Source organism: Sorex fumeus, unplaced genomic scaffold, assembly GCF_029834395.1.
Source record: "Sorex fumeus unplaced genomic scaffold, SorFum_2.1 ptg000001l, whole genome shotgun sequence".
Lineage (NCBI taxonomy): Eukaryota > Metazoa > Chordata > Mammalia > Eulipotyphla > Soricidae > Sorex > Sorex fumeus.
This window is the reverse complement of record NW_026606058.1, coordinates 4,414,803-4,433,371: the sequence shown is the minus strand read 5'-3', so window position 1 is coordinate 4,433,371 and position 18,569 is coordinate 4,414,803. Positions and strand designations below refer to the sequence as shown.

Here is an 18,569-nt window from a genome sequence, read left to right as displayed (position 1 = left end):
CCCAGCACCACACAAGTCCAGAGAGGGACAGGGCAGGTGTCTCCAGTCGGCGAGAAAGGGAAGTGAAGACACACATCATTAGAGGAGCCTCTGGAGAGCTCCTCCCAGTACACACAGCTGCAGAAGGAGAAAACCAGTCCTGGCACCTCAGGACTTCCTGGCATCTCTGAGGAGTCCAGTCTCAAGGAGGGGGATCTGGGAGGCACCTTCAGGAGGCTCAAAGGAATAAGACTCAAAAAAGTGGCACAGAGTTGATGGGTTCTCCTTGGGGTCCGTATCCACAGCTGTGAAATAACCAAATCTCTGCTGTCTGGTCAAGAGAATGTGGAGGGAATGTGCACCTACCACGCATGGGACAAGTGTGTGTGCTGCTCTGAGTTCACAGTTCCTTGGATCCAGGAGTGTCCCAAATGGTCAAAATTCAGTGATCTGGCACCTGCAGAAAGAAGAAACAAATTCGATGGCTCCTGTGCCCACCCTGGCAGTGGCCTCCCAGGACCCACTTACCCACTCCCCTAACTACAAGACTCATCGCCAAGTGCTCCCGAGTGGGTGGTTGTTGGGGCTGACCAGCAAACAGTCCTAGCTGGGGGAGCACAGGGTGACAGGCCTTAACATGTGCCACGACAACTCACACAGCGTTCTGCGACCACATGGTGGCACTCTCCACTTTCCCAGGCTAGCACCTGGGAAGCAAGGGCTGGTTCCTGCCACTTCAGTGGAGAGAGTGACTGAGGCACCAGCACTCACCTTCAGGGACTTGGCTGATGCCTAACAGGCGGGTGGCCAGCCCAGGGAATCCAACGCCAGTGCCGGACACACAAACCCCAGGACCGCCCAGGGGAAGAGAAGGTGAGGAGAAACCCTGGCCACGCAGCAGGGGCGGCCCCTCACGCTAGCTCACCACTGAAGCCCCTGGGGGGTAGTCCAGACACCCCCCTAAGTGCCATGTCCCCCAAGCTACTGACCACCAGAGCGCCCAAACTGCCAGGCTATTCGCACGCATCTACATCTGGGGGATATAGTGAAAAAAACCAATGAAATGAACGCCTCACCAAGAATCCTCTATCCAGCTCAACTCTCATTCAAACTCAGAAGGAAACATACACTACTTCATGCATGAACAAGAGCTCAGGAACATCACAGACTCAAAACCAACTTAAAAGAAGGACTAAGGGGGCTTCTATAAGACAAGAAAACCCCCTACAAGCACAAGTCCCTACAGAAAGATGGCACAAAACCCTCTACCAATAACCTCTCTCAACATCAATGGTCTAAGCGCACCAACCAAGAGACACAGAGTGGCAAAATGGATTCGGAAACTGAACCCAACATTCTGCTGCCTACAAGAAACTCATCTGAACCTTCAGAGTGAACACAGACCCAAAGTTAAAGGATGGAAAACAACCCTGCAAGCAAACAGTTCCCTCCAAATAGCTTAGGTGGCCATACTAGTGGCCTTAGAACTCATTTATATTTTACTGAAAAATCATTTTCTGGGGCAGACATGATGGCACAGAAGGTAAGGTGCTTGCCTTGCACATCACTGACCCAGGTCTGATCTCTGGCACCCCAGAAGGTCCTCTGAGCCCTGCCAGTAGTGATTTCTGAGGACAGAGTCAAGAGTAAACCCTGAGCGCTGGATGTGGCCCCCCAAAAAACAGAAAACTCATTTCTAAGTTGGATTTTTGGAAGCATAAATTTGCACACAGAAATGACTGGAGATCGACAACACCTTTATATTTATAAAGTATGTTAAGTGGAAGGGCCAAAGGAAGAGGCACTGCTCAGGTCTTTCGGGGGCTAATGATTTTCCCAGCTCCGCCAGTGGTGCCTGAGGCTCCCAGGACTACACTCCATGATGATCGTGTGCGGCCAGGGGTGAAATAAGCATCAACCCCTTCCCAGTCATCACCTTAACCTCTGTACTCTCCGCTACACCTGCCTTTTAATTCTTTTGGTGTGGGGGGAAGAGGAGGTGCAGGGAGAAGCTGTGAATCAGTGCTCAGGAATCTGGAGGCCCCTCCCAGTGAACTGAAACGAAGGGAGCTGGTGGTTTACTAAGAAGCCCGAGAATGTGGGGGTGCTGGCCCAGGAGCACCAAGGCTTTGGGGCCTGTAGGCACCCACATTCAGTGCTCAGGGAACCAGATGGTGCCAGGGAGTGAACCGGATTTCTCCACATGCGAGGCTCACTCTTTAATGCCTAGACTATCTTTCTGGCCTGCAAATTTGGTCTTTTCTATGTCTTAAATCTGAATTTATTATCAGCACGCAGGTGATTGAAAGTTGAAAACTACTGTGATATTGAGACCTGGACAATGGGAGATCAAAGGCGCTTAGATGCGTATCTCTTTTGGCTTGTAAAAAAAGATTCACTCTAGAGGCCAGAGAGGGGGTCAAAAGGGCCAGGGCATGGTCTGTATCGGGGGAGGAGACCAGAGGAAGATCCTGGGTTCCATCCCCAGCACTGCATGGTCCCCCTGAGCACTGCTGGGTGTGTCAAAACCCAAACAAGCAAAACTCACTACTAACATATATGCTAAGATGTTCCCAACAATACTCTTGAGCACATAAATATCTTTTCTGTCATTTGCACTAGCCTGAGTCAAAAAGAAGTCTTTTGAACAATACTCAGATTCGTCACCCTTAGTGGTTAAACTGTCAAAAACACTGAGTTTACAGCAAATAAGGGAAATGCAATAATTGAACATGCAAAAGGACCCATTCTGTTCTCTCACAGAGATTCTACTTAGGCCAGTGAAGTGAAGAGTGGATGGAGAGAGTGATGGGAATGAGTTCCCAAAGAAATAACCAGTGGGGCTGGAGCAATAGCACAGCGGGTAGGGCGTTTGCCTTGCATGCAGCTGACCCAGGTTTGATTCTTCCGCCCCTCTGGGACATCCCAGCAAGCTACTGAGTGTATGCCACCTGCACGGCAGAGCCTGGCTAGCTACCCGTGACCTATTGGATATGCGAAAAACAGTAACAAGAAGTCTCACAATGGAGACGTTAATGGTGCCTGCTTGAGCAAATCGATGAACAATGGGAGGACAGTGCTACAGTGCTACAGTGTTTATAATAATGCACATTTGAAGGTACATAACATGTGAACACTATATAACGATTAGAAGCCAAAAGGCAACAATAAGAAAATAAACATTCTTTTGGCGCGTATGGAACAACATTTATAAAAACTTCTCACATACAAAGGAAGTCCCACAAATAAGGAAATTATACCATGCAAAATACATTCCAACCTCAATCCAATAATCAACTATAAATAAATATTTTTAAAAGACACTGTACATTTATAAACTAAAAGAATAATGTAGTAAACCACTATGACAATAATAGCTGGGAATGTGAGGCTTAAAAGTAGGTAAGGGATATTCCTGATAGCATTTCAGTTCAATATTGCAAACCACAATCGGAGAGAGAGAGAGAGAGAGAGAGAGAGAGAGAGAGAGAGAGAGAGAGAAAATGCCCGCCAAAAGAGGCAGGCAAGGGGTTTGGGGTGATGGGAAGGAACGTGGGGGGACACTGGTGAAGGAACGGGTGTTGGAATACTGTATGACTGAAATCCAATCATGAACCGCTTTGTAATGCTCTAAAAAACCAAACAAATAAATCACGGTCACGGTCCTCCTGTTGTTCATCGATTTGCTCGAGCAGGCCCAGTAACATCTCCATTGGAGACTTTGTTATTACTGTGTTTGGCATATCGAATATATCACGGGTAACTTGCCAGGCTCTGCCGTGCGGGCAAGATACTCTCAGTAGCTTGCCGGGCTCTCCGAGAGGGGCGGAGGAATCGAACTCGGGTCGGGCATATTGGCTGTGTGCAAGGCAAATGCCCTACCGCTGTGCTATCGCTCCAGCCCAAACAAATAAATAAAACCAAAAAAATCATGTAGTATAAAACAATAAACAAAAAAAAAACAGCAACTGTGAAGGATTTAGAATTGAATCACAACGGAAACAAAAATCTGGGGGCAAAGCTATAATAGATTTTAGAAAGAATTTCATAATCTTAAATTTCTATATTTCACAATAAGAACTTTAGTATACATTAAAAAAAAGTTCATAGAAGAAATGAGAACCTAAAGATAGGATTAAAATTAAGCAAACCAAGTGCCAAACAGGTAGTACAGTGGGAAAGGCACTTGCCTTGCATGTGACCAGTCCAGGTTTGATCCCTTTGTTTGAACCTTTGTTAAATTATTATAGAAAGCTTTTCAGTATGTAAGCCTTGGTTTAAGCATTGCAAAGCCTGCTGGGCAAAGAGTGGGCATAAGACCCAAGAGAGGCCAATCTTAGCCTATTCATTGAAACCTGAATCTTCAAAGGATGCTGAGGACTCCGCACAGAGAGCGGCTAAAATGCAGCCTCTCTAATATTCAGGCCTTGGAGAAACCTTTGTTGAGATCTTAGTTCCTCAATCCTTGGATCTGTGTTGTCCTTTCCAAAATCTGATTAAAAGTCTTCCTTTGGAAAAAAAATCTTCCTTTGTTTCCATTCAATTTACAATATTCATTTCTGCTGCAATTGCCTGAGATGAATAATTTCTGTTGTTTGTGTCACCATTATGCTGAATGGACAGAACTCCCAAAATCAAATGACGCAGTAACTTTGTATTTGTTTAATATCTCATTATCTCTCTCTCTCTCTCTCTCTGTCTGTCTCTCTCTCTCTTTAAAGTTATTTATTGACTCATCGTGAGAGCAGTTACAAAGCTTTTGGGTTTAAGTCTTGGTAATACAATGATGAAATACCCGTCCCTTCCCAGTGCACGTTTACCACCACCAAAACCCCCACTATACCCCCCAGCCCACACCCTCCCCCTACCTGTGTGGCAGATGGTTTCTACATTACTCTCTCTCTCTCTACTTTGATTACATTCAATATTTCGACATCAGACCCACCACTATTATTTGGAATTTTACCCCAACACTCATATCTGCTGAAAAAGCAACATTAGGCAATTTGTTTTCTACTGCTGATCATGAACAACGATTTTGGATTTCTGAAATCTTAACAATTAGATCTGGAGAGATTTCTGCCAAAAGCCGCTGGGTTCCAAGATTTGTTTTTGAGTCTCTGGGATCATGGCAGAAGCAGTTTGTTGAGTAGTCAGAGGGCCCATTTGTGGGCAGTGACTGGGGTCTCTTTGCGCTGTGGGAGGGAAGAGCCAGTCCCACCCCATTCCATCTCATTATCTCTTTCTAGCTACTCATGAGCCTTTCTCTTCGCTGTCTCCTATAGAGGTACTATAGAATTTGAGAGAGATGGCTCTGGATTCAAGTTTTTGGGCTCCATTCCTAGTTCTGTCTCCTCTAAACTATGTGAGTTGAGGCACCCCAGCCTCAGTTTCCTCCCCTGCCAGATGGAGAAGAGCAATACCTACATTTTTAAGTCATTATAAAACGCATATGAATTTCCAAAGGTAAACTGCAAGGGCTCTTGGCACACAGTTCAGTCCTGAGAAATGCTTATGGAGATGATGGCAGTGGTAGTGAAGCGAAGTTGTCTGGCTTAGGAGGCCATGATTGCTCTCAAGGATCTTTTCTCTCCTTATCTAAATCCATGGAAAGAGTTCAAGCACCACCATTTCCACAAGATCCACACAGGTCTGCCAAGTGCACATTCAACTAACAGTTGACTTGCAGAAATTATAATCTATAGCAGACCCATAAGTCATGATTATGGGTCTTCCTTCCTTCCTTCCTTCCTTCCTTCCTTCCTTCCTTCCTTCCTTTCTTTCTTTCTTTCCTTCTTTCTTTATTGTCCAAAGTGTGTAAACCATCACTACCCCAATGACAAAATCCTTCCTTGAAGGTAAGAATGTAATTGTACATATTGAGAGGTTGGGGGTGGAGAAGCCTCCCAAGCAATGCTAAGGGGACACTCCTGATAATATGAATCAACTGGATAGTACAGTAGACTCGGACTACTGTAATCAACTTGGACTCAGGAATACAGCTCTGTTCACGCCTCGCAGTACTCACAGTCAGCCTTAAAATTTAACACTTTATTTTCTCTCTCTAACCCCTGCCCAAGAGCCAAAGCAATCCTGGGGGTAAAAGAAGGTGGGAGGCATTGTAAAACTTCAAAATGCACAACAAAGCGGCAGCAATTAAAACAGCATGGTACTGGAATATAGACAGACCCATAAATCAATGAGATAGGATTGAAAATTCAGAAACAGACCCTTGAGTATATATATGGTCCGTTAATCTTTGATAAAATGGTGCTGAGAAAACTGGTCAACCATGAGCACAAAAATAAACTCAGACCTCTTCCGAATGTCATGCACAAGAATGAAATCAAAATGGGTTAAAGATCTTGATATCAGACTTGACCCTATAAGACAAAGAAAAGAAACATAGACAGAAAATCTCCACGACATTGAAGCCAGAGGCAACTTAAAGGAGGAAATACCACTGACCAAGCAAGTGAAACAAAATATAAACAAATGGTGGCACTGTAGCAATGTCCTCCTGTTGTTCATTGATTTGCTGGGGTGAGCACTGGTCTCCATTGTGAGACTTGTTATTACTGTTTTTGGCATATCGAATATGATATGCCGTGCGGGCGGGATACTCTCAGGAGAATGTTGGGCTCTCCGAGAGGGATAGCCACGTGCAAGGCAAACGCCCAACCCACTGTGCTTTTGCAACAAATGTACTATATAAAATTAGTACCTAAAATTAGCTTCTGCACTTCACAGGAAACAATGACCAGAACAATGGCCCCCAGATTAAGAAATTATTTGCCCATCACTCATCTGATAAAAGATTAACATCCAGGACATATAAAGCATTAGCAGTATTCTACAAGAAAAAATGTATCCGATACTATCAAAAAATGAGAAAAAGAAATAAACAGAAGTTCCTCAAAGAAGAAATACATATGGCCAAAATGCATGTTTTAAAAAATACACTACATCATCAATCATCAGGGAAATGCAAATCAAAACAATGAGCTATCACACCTACAGCAGCAAGACTGACACTCATCAAACAAACAAACAAACAAAAAATGTAGTATTGAAGAGGTTGTGGGGAAACGCAGCCTTCATTCGCTGCTGGTGGGAATGTCCATAGGACCAGACTTTTGGGAAGACAATAAAGACATTCCTCAAAAGACTAGCAATGGAAGGTTTATATGACTCAGCAATTCCACTCCCTGGAAGACATCCCAAGGGTCCAAAGCACAATGCAAGACAGACATCTGCACCCCTGCGTTCACTGTAGCACTATTCATAATAGCCAAAATCTGAAAACAACCCAAGTGTCCAAGAACAGATGACTGCATAGAGAAGTTGTGGCACATACACAGAACACAACGGAATATTACACAACCATCAGAAAAAGATGAATCAGGCAATTTGCTAAGTGGATGGATCGGAGTGGTATCATGTTGAGTGATGTTAGTAAGAGGGAGAGGGACAACTCAGAATGGTCTCTCATATGTGGGATACAAAGAAACTTCATAGGAATAACAAATGCCCAAAGGCAAGAGAAACATAGAGCAGGAGAAGTGGTCTTCAGCAGGAAGCTTACTGTGGAGCAGGGGTGAGGGGGATAAGTTGGGGAAGGGAACACTAGAGTAATGGTGAAGGGGAAAGTGCCTGCCACAGAGGCAGACTGACAAGTGGGCAGGACACTGGGGACTCTGGAGGAGGGACGAAGAACCTGGAGAAGGGGCTGGTGTTGGAAATGGAAAATTGTTAACCTGAGACTTAATACTGAATAACTTTGTAACTATAATTCATAGTGATTGAATAAAAAAAATAATAATTAACACTTTAAGGAATCACCAATGAGCAAAAAATATTTCCAATCTCAGCTATTTCTCGGATTACACTTTCTGAGGTGTATGTTTTGGAATAAGTGCCGCCACAGTGAGCACATGGCCGGTGCTCTTTATCATGCGCACAAAGGTGCCAGGGATGTGACCCAGAGACAGAACACTTAGCTGGTATGTGTGTGTCAAGCTCAAGTTGCAGTATGACCAAATATATATATATATATATATATATGTGTGTGTGTGTGTGTGCATATATATGTATATATATACATATGTTTATTATATATAAAAATGAAAAAAAGACTGGCGACAGACGTTTGTCTTTTTCCCCACATACCTGGTATTCAATAAACATCTCTCTCCCCACAAAACACAAACACAAAACAACAACAATCAAAAGAAAACTACCTTGTAGATTTCAAGAGTTGAAAATTCTGTTTTCCTGAGTTTTGGAGATAAGTTTTAAAATACAAACACAAAGTTAAGAGGAAAAAACTAATTCCAGTCATCTTAGGAAATTCCCACTGCATCTGTTACTGTGAAGCACTGACACAATCACGCCAGAGGTCTTGTCTTGTTCAAAAATTAAAAAAACATGGAGATGAGAAACAGATATTCAGAGATATATTTTTCCCCTTCCAATTAATTTTTCCCCTTCCTAGGAATTGCCGAAGAACAAAGTGGAGACGATCAGTACTATAACCTGTCATTGTCAACCTTGCCGAGAAATGTTCTTTTATGTTGGAAACTGCGTGACAGAAAGCACACCATCATCTTGCTGTGATTTGTCTAACCATGAGAAGAAATACACACAGAGATCAAAACTTGGCCACTGCTGCCCCAGAGCGTATCACGTCCAGGTAAGTGATGGCAGCATCTCACAGCTGCGTAGGCTGTTGTTTGGCCGGGTAGGAACGTCCATTGGGGAAAGGGAAGCCTATCCTCAGTCCCATACGAAACTGTCTATGAAATGGAGACTTACAAACTGACTAACTTGACTCACCTGGGAACAAGCTTCTATTACATCTAAATGATACCGCTGCAAAACCCCGTGCTTTGTGGCTCAGTGTTGGCTAAAGAATATGGTTATTTCAAAGTTACGAAAAAGTGACTTTTTTTTTCCAACATGAAATCCATCAAATTCCTCCAGCAGGCTGATGTTTCATTTCTAGAGGAAAGCTCAGCCTCGGAGAGAAAAAGAAAAGGAACAGTGAGGAGGATGAGGGGAAGATAACTCACTGGGATTGTGCCAGACAGCCTGGTGCGACCACGTTCTGATTCTCGTCTTCAGCCTGGAGGGCCGTAAGCCCGGCCATGCTGACCATCCCATCACTCGTGTGGCCGGGAAACTGCGGGAGCACTGATAGAATCTTTTCTACCAAGTTGTCTCCATGAGGTCCCACTGCTCCTATTTAAGCAGACAAGAAGACAAAAATTTACAATGACGACCTGGGGGAAGACCCCTTGCACTCTGGGTCAGTAACTGTGATCTGTAGAGAAACAAAACCCGGGATCAGACAATATCAAGTGATAACAAATCTTTGGCTTTCGATTTCTAAAGTAAGAATGCCAAGCAGCAGGGGGAGGGGGTTGTAAGGCAGAAAGGGAGCCAAGGTTGAAGTGACAGGAGGACCCGAAGGCACACAAGGTCCGTGGTGGAGGCTTTTTGGCACTTTGGGGGTAGTCAAGGTGCAGTAACCTTGTTCAGAATTAAAAAGCGCAAACACTATGGTAACCACGTTACACAAGTTATCGTTTTTAGAAGAAAAGGAGGAAAAGAAATTTGGCTTCATGTTTATAACGGTCCTTTAATCTAAACTAACATGCAGGTGGGGATGGAAAGAGCAGGAGTTTAGAAACTTGCCTTGCACATGGGTTCAACCCCAGGACACCATACTAAATTTTTAGGATAGCGATATTTTTCCTTTTTGTGCTAATGACAATAGACGGTCCAGAAGAGTGTAGAAATCTGATGAGTAGATCTCCCCTTTTCTGGAATCTTCTCTTCACGTGGTAAATATTATTGGGTACACCCTGTACCCAAGAGGTCTAGGACACTGAACTTACAGTTACAGACTCCCTGAAGATCTTCCCCAATGAAAGAAAGAATAAATTGAGAAATGGTAACAGTTAACAATAACAGAAGAAGTTAAAGAGTGTGTTCTATGTACTGGTGACTACTGAGATATTTTACATCTATGTATTAACACTTTTACAACAAATGAGGGTCAGAGAGACATTGTATATGTTTCCTCTGCTCAAGCATGAGGTAACTCTGGATTCAATCCCCAGTACTGCAACCCTCAGATTATCACCAGGAGTGAAACCTAAAGTAATGGGCTGGGAGTAGGTCCTGAGCTTCGGAGACTGCCCCAAAAAACACATTAAGAAATAATAAACAAGTTCATTAAATGAACTCAACCCAAAATTCAAGACAAATAACAGTGTTCAGTGCTTTTTAAAGAATGGACCTAAGTTCTCACTCCCAAATTCATCACTGGGGTTTTTTACAATTACTTTTCAGTTATTATTATTATTTTGACTTTTGGGGTCACACCTGGTGCTTTTCAGGAGCTACTCCTGGCTCTGCACTCGAAATTATTCCTGGTGGTGCTCAGGGGACCATAGGAGATGCTGTGGATTGAACTTGGGTTGGCCATGTGCGAGGCAAACACCCTTCCTGCTATACTATTGCTCTAGCCCTAACTTGATCATTGTTTGGAAGATTATCATTCCACCAGTGAACAGAACTACCCACAACACAACTTTCCCTTGGACAATTCAGAAAACAAAACCTGGGAGACTTAGGGGCTGGAGCGATAGTATATCAAGTAGGGCAAATGCTTGCCGTGGCTCACCCAGGTTTGATCCCTGGCACCCTTGATGGACACCTCAGCTTGTCAGCAGTGAACCCTGAGTGCACAGCCAGTTATGGCCCCAAACAAAAAGCAGACAAAAAAGATGGTGGACTTAGACATTGATAGAAATCTTGATACAATTCTGGCCCAGCTGGTCTTCTCCTCAATGCTCATGCTTTCCCCCTTTTCAGTAAGTAAAGAACAACTCCTGAACCTGCAAATCTATTTCCTTCCAATGATAAATACAATACTCAACTAATATGTTGGGATCTATAAGATGAAATGATTTTTATTCACAAAGCATCCCTGCAATGAGGATTAACAAATATCACTATTGCCTTGCTCAATAGCACAGCAGGTAGGGCATTTGCTTTGCACGTGGCCGATATGGCCAACCCGAGTTCGATTCCTTCGCCCCTCTCGGAGAGCCTGGCAAGCTACTGAGAGTACACACAAGGGTCAGGAGGATTGGTCCATCGTTGCAAGACTGCCTCAAGTGCTCTGGGAGAAGGCAGCTGGAATAGAGAAGGGATCACCAAGCCAGTGATGGTTGGAGGATCGCTTGGGATAGGCGATGTGAGCCGAAAGTTGACCAAGGACCAAACATAATGGCCTCTCAGGATTTGTATTGTAAACCATCATATCCCAAAGGAGAGAGAGAAAGTAAGAAGGAAACTACCTGCCATAGAGGCAGGGGTGTAGTGGAGTGGGGGTGGCGGGAGACATATTGGCGACACTGGTGGTGGAAAAGCTACACTGGTGTAGGAATTGGTTTTCGATCATTGTGTGACTGAAGCTCAAACCTTAAAGCTGTCACTATCTCGTGGCGATTTAATACATAAATTAGAAACCTAAAACCTCTCAACAAGTCAGTCATAAAGGAACAGACCTCAGGTTCATCACCTATAAGAAACCCATGTCTAACATTATGTTCAATGACAAATTAAAAAATAATAAAAGTAATCACTTTATTCATCTGAACTCAGAGCCACCACAGAACATAAAAACAATGGCCATGTCATGTCTCCTAATTTGTAGCTTATTGTCATAGAGAGCACTGTGAACTTGGTTGCATACCTACATAACAAACCTCCAGGTCGAGTTTTCACTTTTTTTCACTTTTGTCATCTTCCTAACCATTCAAACATTATTGATTTCAATGACATCTCCCATGTGAGGATTTTCTAACTCAGCACCATCATTCCATTACCCTATCCTCCCGCTGATCCCCTTAACAGACAACAATCAGTTGGTATATCTGCTAATAGTTGGAATATCTTTGACTAAATTTGAACACACCTGTTTTCTTTAACATATTTGTTTTAGAGGGTTGGAGTGACAGTACAGTGAGGAGGGCTTTTGGTTTTCACACAACCGACCCAGGTTCTATCTCTCACCCCATACGGACTCCTGAGCACGCCAGGAGTAATTCCTGAGCACAGAGTTACGAGTAACCCCTGAGCACTGCCAAGTATGACCCCAAACCAAAAAGTAATAAAATAATATATTTGTTCTAGTGTGCCAGAGAGCTGGGATCCCCAACACTAAGATGTAACAGGTGCTCAGTAACTGTGTTAAATATTCAATCCATATCATTCCAATGCAATATATAATAAATTATGTATTCAACCAAATTTTAATCAATATGTAAAACATTTCAGGTTCTATACTGGACAAAAGTACAAAGAAAAATAAAGGTACAAAGAAAAATAAGCCACAGCCTTAGCTTCAAGAGAATCTAAAATAACCAGAGAAATAGTGTAGAGGTTAAGCCAGTCACCTTCAACAATGCTGATCCCTGTTCTTTTCCTAGGTACTTGATTTTCTGAGGTACTTGATTTTCTGAGGTACTATTGTGAATGGGATTGTAATGTCTGCCATGAAGGCCGGGGGAGGGTGAAAAAGGGGAGGTATACTGGGAATATTGGTGGTGGGGAATATGCACTGGTGGAGGGATGGGTGTTTGATCATCTGTGATTGTAACCCAAACATGAAAGCTTGCATCGATCTCACGGTGTTCAATAAAATTAAAAATAAAGAAATAAATAAAAAATAAACAAAATATAAAATGATCACAATAATGCCCAAAATGAGTGTGTGTGTATGTGTGTGTGTGTGTGTGTGAGAGAGAGAGAGAGAGAGAGAGAGAGGGAGAGAGAGAGGGAGAGAGAGAGGGAGAGAGAGAAAGAGAGAAAAAGGGAGGGAGAGAGAGGGAGAGAGAAGAAAAGTGCTTGTCATAGGGAAAGGCCAGGGGAAGGTGGCGGGGGGAACCCTGGGACACTGGCAGTGAGAAATATACGATGGTGGAGGCACAGGTGTTGGAAAATTGTATGAATGAAAACCGACCACAAACAGCTTTATGACCCTGTATTGCATGCTGATAAAATTTTTTTAAATTAATAAAGTAAAATATGAATTTTTTAAATTAAAAAAAGACAAATAATTTAATCTATTCTGGATTCCACCAAAATTTTCCTAAGGATTTTAAGTTGTAAAGGCAATTGCCATTATAACAAGATGACAGTGATATGGAGCTCGAGAGACAGTACAGTGGATAGAGCATTTGCCTTGAAGGTAGCAGACCCAAGTTTGATTTCATATGGTCCCCTGAATATCACCAGGAGCAATTCCTGACTGAGGCGTCAGGAGTAACTCCTGCGCATCTCTGAGAGTGCCTCTGCCCCCCAAATGACAATGACAGTAGCTGAATTAACTGCATGGTTCTTGAAATAACTTAAGGAAAAGGTTCTACTGAAGAAATAATTCTAAAGCATTTATGATATATAAGATACAAAGTCTGCTAGATAAAGGATGGCACATTTAATAAGATATTTTACCTTCCCAGTACAGCATATGTCAAATTTGAAAATCAGAAAACACTGACTTCCATTCAACCATCATAACAAAAGCATTATCTGTACTTTATTCATTTCAGAATCTTTCTATTAAGACTCCAAATGTTGTCAGGGAGGTAATACATGAGGGAAGGCATTTGCCTCACATGTAGCCAACCTCAGTTCAAATCCCTAGCACCACATGTGGTCTCTCAACCACCAGGTGGAACTCCTAAGCTGAACCAGGAATAGTCTCAGAGCACTGTTGGGTGAGGTTCAAATCTCCACTTCACCCCACAAGTAAAGATAATTGGATGGACAAACAAATGACAGCTCATTCATCTGATCCAGTTTACAAAACATAAAACTTAGCTAACACAACTAAAAAACAAAAAGGAATAATTAACAACTTAAAAAAGAAGCTAAAGGGGCTAGAACTTTAGCACAGTGGGTAGGGTGCCCGCCTTGCATGTGGTCAACCTGGGCTCAACCCTAGAGATCCCATATGGATTCCAGAGTAACACCTGAATATCACTGGGTGTCCCCCCACTCCCCAAAACTAAAGGAACATAAGCCATACAGAGTTTAAAAACAAAAGCCTTCTGATTTTTAAAAAATCAATTAAAAACTGAATTAAAAATATTAAAATCCTGGAGCTAAGAAAATAGCTCAAATAAAAGCACATGCCTAACATGTCAGATCCTGTACCATGAATATCACTGAAAGTATCCCCAACACCAGCAGTTACTGGCCTTATTTTAAAATTATTACATATACAAAATACAGAAAAAAACCAAAGCTCAAGATTGGAAGAATGCAAGCTGAAATTTAATAGTTTCTAAATCTAAAAATTTGTAGCACTCATTTTACAAAAATACTTTCAATTCTAGAATTACAAATTACTGATTCCATGCAACTTTTAAAATTCAATTCACCATTAGGGAGGAAATCTTTTCCATGGCTACGTATTTTTTGAGATATAAATAACAAAGTATTTGTTTTAGGTATTCAACATGACTTGATATACATATACATATATACATATAAACTGCAAAATGCTGATCACAGCAATTTAACATTCATCATCACAGTTTTCATTGTTTCCTTATAAGAATGTTTAAGATGTACAAGTTTTAGCAACTGAAAGTAAAACTTAAATAAGAATGCTTTCATATCATGATATGATAAAAAATGTAAAACCAACAGAATCTATCACTAAAGTCTTAATAATGGCACCCAGTTTTTGATACAGAACTGTTAAAGGAGTAAAGGATGTATTTCAATGGAAGAGTACATGCTTCACATGTATGTGGTCCTGGGATCAATTCCCTGCACCACAAGACTTGAAATTGAAAATTTAAAAACTTACCCATACTGTGGTGCTCCTGTTTTAATGTCTCCGATAGTGACATGAACATCATCCTCATCATCATGACTGTCACGATCATATCCAGTTTCAGTCGCTTTCTATACCAACATAAATAGTAATAAAATAGATTCAATAATCCACCTTCAATATCTAGTAACTGAAAAAGTAACCAATTTGTTTCATCTATGGGTTTAGAGTTATGAAACCAATGTTTCCACTTCTTCTTTGTAACTTTAATGCTTTATAGCCTAAAAAAAGTGATAGAAATGTGAAAAAAGCTTTCAAAAAGTTTTTGTAAGACTACCTAATGTATCTTTATATGTAAAGCTTTCTCTCTTGCAAAAAGGATCTAAGGGAATGTGCTAAGATATCCAGCAGATAGAACCATAAAAAAGTAGGTATTTGAAGAACTTTTGGCAAAAGGAATGTGAAGATAAGAGTGAAAAATTAATTATGGAGCTGGAGCGATAGCATCGCAGGGAGGGCATTTGCCTTGCGCACGGCTGACCCTGGACTCGATTACCAGCATCCCATATGGTCCCCTGAGGACTGCCAGGAATAATTCCTGAGTGCAGGGCCAGTGCATCACCAGGTGTGACCCGAAAACCAAAAAAAAAAAAAAAATTAATCATACTAGGCACAGTGTTAGGTTGAAAAGCAACAAAATGTTACCAAAGAGTTCACCAGTCATGGCATTCATTAATATCTCGAAGAGGTCTTGCCATAAAATGACCAGGAATATATTTTATCTGAAAAACTAAAATACATCAGCATACTTAGGAAAGTGTTATTCTGGCTCTAGACAGCTATTGTGTCCATAGTATCCTATTAGTTAACTTTAAAAAAAAAAAGCATCATTTAAACCAGTATTTATCAATAAGAGACGGTATGAGACCAGGATGTTCCAAGGGGCAACGGCAGAATTCCCATGGGTGGGAGAAAGCAGGAGACTAGAGGACCATTAGCAGGAGAGGGCAGGCCACCAGGCCACACGTGGAAAAAAAGGCTGGAAGGGGCCAGAGTCTGAAAAAGACGGAAAACCATGAACCTGGGAACAACATTTTTACCAGGACAAGTTTAATCCTGCAGAGTACCAATCTCTTTCTTTCACAGAAATAATTGAATATATTAAAATCTTCAAAAGACCATGGTAAAATAATCCTGCAAAACATCACTTTGAAGGTGAATGAGGTCAGAGACCAACATCCAAAATAACATCTTGCTTAAAAACAAAACCAAAAAAGCCAAATATTTCTTAAAAGAACTGTGATCATCTAACAGGTTCAGAACTCAAATGAAAGCAATAAACCTCTGCACACACTCTATTTCATCTGAACACCTTCCCACTATTTCTTTTCACTGTGCATCAAATAAAAATACCTGACAGCGAGATTGTGCAGGATACTCCAAAGTCTAGCTGAATGTAGACTTTCTTCTTAGCTAGAAATCTACAGATTTTGAATACGGAAGCGACTGAATTCCAAAGCCTTATGTTACCGGTTTAGGAACACCATTTTCAGCAGCTTCCTCTTCAATCCCAGATGGAGGACTGGCACTACAAATAAAAACAAGTACACGTGTCTGTGTTACTTTCGGGCAAGTGCCCGACTGTCGGGCAAGGGGCGCCCTTTTCCGCAGGTGCGTCCACGCGCACTGGCCCCCGGGAAAGGAGCCGTTGGCGGGGCGGGGGCGGCGCCGTCCCCGGGGCGATGGGCGAAGCGCTGAGGACGGGAGGGCGGTGCGGGCAGCTCGGAGGCCGGGGAGGGCGTCCCGGCCGGGGGCCGCGAGGACAGAGCGAGGCTTCGCGGGAGAAGCGCCGGGGAGCACCGGGCGGCAGGTACCGGCGGCGGCAGCGGGGGCGGCGGCAGCGGCAGGCACGTGGTGAGGCGCGCGCAGCGCGGCTTGTGCGCACGCGCAGCGGCGACCCAGCGGCGCGGCGGCAGCGACCTGAGCCTGACTGCGCCTGCGCGCGGCCGAGGCCCCGCCCCCAAGAGATCCCGCCCCGCCTCGCAGGGAGGCTTTCTCGCCCGCTGAAAAGGAAAGAAAGAAAAGAAAAGAAAGGAAAGAAAAGGAAAGAAAAGGAAAGAAAGGAAAGAAAAGGAAAGAAAGGAAAGAGAGAAAAGGAAAGAAAGGAAAGAGAGAAAAGGAAAGGAAAGAAAAGGAAAGAAAGGAAAGAAAAGGAAAGAAAGGAAAGAAAGGAAAGGAAAGGAAAGAAAGGAAAGAGAGAAAAGGAAAGAAAGAAAAGGTAAAAAGGAAGCCCCCATGGGCAAAGCAAGAGGGATTTGCAGAGGGCGGGTGGGGGGGGGAGGCGCAGCTGACGCGGACGCGGGCGAGAAAGCCTCGCTGCGAGGCGGGGCGGGATCTCTTGGGGGCGGGGCCTCGGCCGCGCGCAGGCGCAGTCAGGCTCAGGTCGCCGCCGACGCGCCGCTGGGTCGCCGCTGCGCGTGCGCACAAGCCGCGCCGCGCGCGCCTCACCACGTGCCTGCCGCCGCCGCCGCCCCCGCTGCTGCCGCCGGTACCTGCCGCCCGGTGCTCCCCGGCGCCCCTCCCGCGAAGCCTCGCTCTGTCCTCGCGTCCTCCGGCCGGGACGCCCTCCCCGGCCCTCTGAGCTGCCCGCACCGCCCTCCTGTCCTCAGCGCTTCGCCCCGCGCCCCGGGAACGGCGCCGCCCCCGCCCCGCCAACGGCTCCTTTTCCGGACGGTCCGGTTAATTTATTTTGCTTTTTGGGGGGTCACACCCGGCGACGCTCAGGGCTTCCTCCCGGCTCTGCGCTCGGGAATTACCCGGCGGTGCTCGGGGGACCCTGTGGGATGCTGGGAATCGAACCCGGGTCAGCCACGTGCAAGGCAAACGCTCTCCCCACTGTGCTCTCACTCCAGCCCCCCAGAATTGCTTTAAGAAGTTTAGTTTGGGGGCCACACTCTGCCTGCGTGGAACCACTCTTGGCGGGCGTTGGGGACCACGTGGGGTGATGGGGCTCCCACATGCCGGGGGCGGCGGCGGCAGCGGGGACCTGGTTCGGCGCGTGCAGCGCAGCTTTTGCGCACGCGCAGCAGCGACCCAGTGGCGCGGAGGCGGCGACCTGAGCCTGACTGCGCCTGCGCCTTTGCGCGACCGAGGCCCCGCCCCCAAGAGATCCCGCCCCGCCTCGCAGCGAGGCTTTCTCGCCCGCGACCCCGTCAGCTGCGCCTCCCCCCCACCCGCCCTCTGCAAATCCCTCTTGCTTTGCCCATGGGGGCTTCCTTTTGACCTTTTCTTTCTTTCCTTTTCTCTCTTTCTTTCCTTTTCTTTCTTTTCCTTTCTTTCCTTTCTTTCCTTTTCTTTCCTTTTCTTTCCTTTCCTTTTCTTTCTTTCCTTTCTTTCCTTTTCTTTCTTTTCCTTTCTTCCCTTTCTTTCCTTTTCTTTCCTTTTCTTTCCTTTCCTTTTCTTTCTTTCCTTTCTTTCCTTTTCTTTGTTTCCTTTTCAGCGGGCGAGAAAGCCTCCCTGCGAGGCGGGGCGGGATGTCTTGGGGGCGGGGCCTGGGCCGCGCGCAGGCGCGGTCAGGCTCAGGTCGCCGCCACCGCGCCGCTGGGTCGCCGCTGCGCGTGCGCACAAGCCGCGCCGCGCGCGCCTAACCACGTGCCTGCCACCGCCCCCGCTGCCGCCCCCGCCGCCGCCCCCGCTGCCGCCGCCGGTACCTGCCGCCCTGTGCTCCCCG

At 44.7% G+C, this 18,569-nt stretch overlaps 1 long non-coding RNA gene across 1 annotated transcript; it reads right to left on the bottom strand.

Annotated features, from left to right (window-relative positions):
• Positions 1 to 353: 353 nt before the first annotated feature.
• LOC130034612 (uncharacterized) lies at positions 354 to 18,317 on the bottom strand. The gene is made up of 4 exons (XR_008794143.1): positions 18,123 to 18,317; positions 14,873 to 14,970; positions 9,051 to 9,219; positions 354 to 436 (listed from the first exon to the last, which is right to left on the bottom strand). It is a non-coding gene; the product is annotated as an uncharacterized LOC130034612 (long non-coding RNA).
• Positions 18,318 to 18,569: the final 252 nt, after the last annotated feature.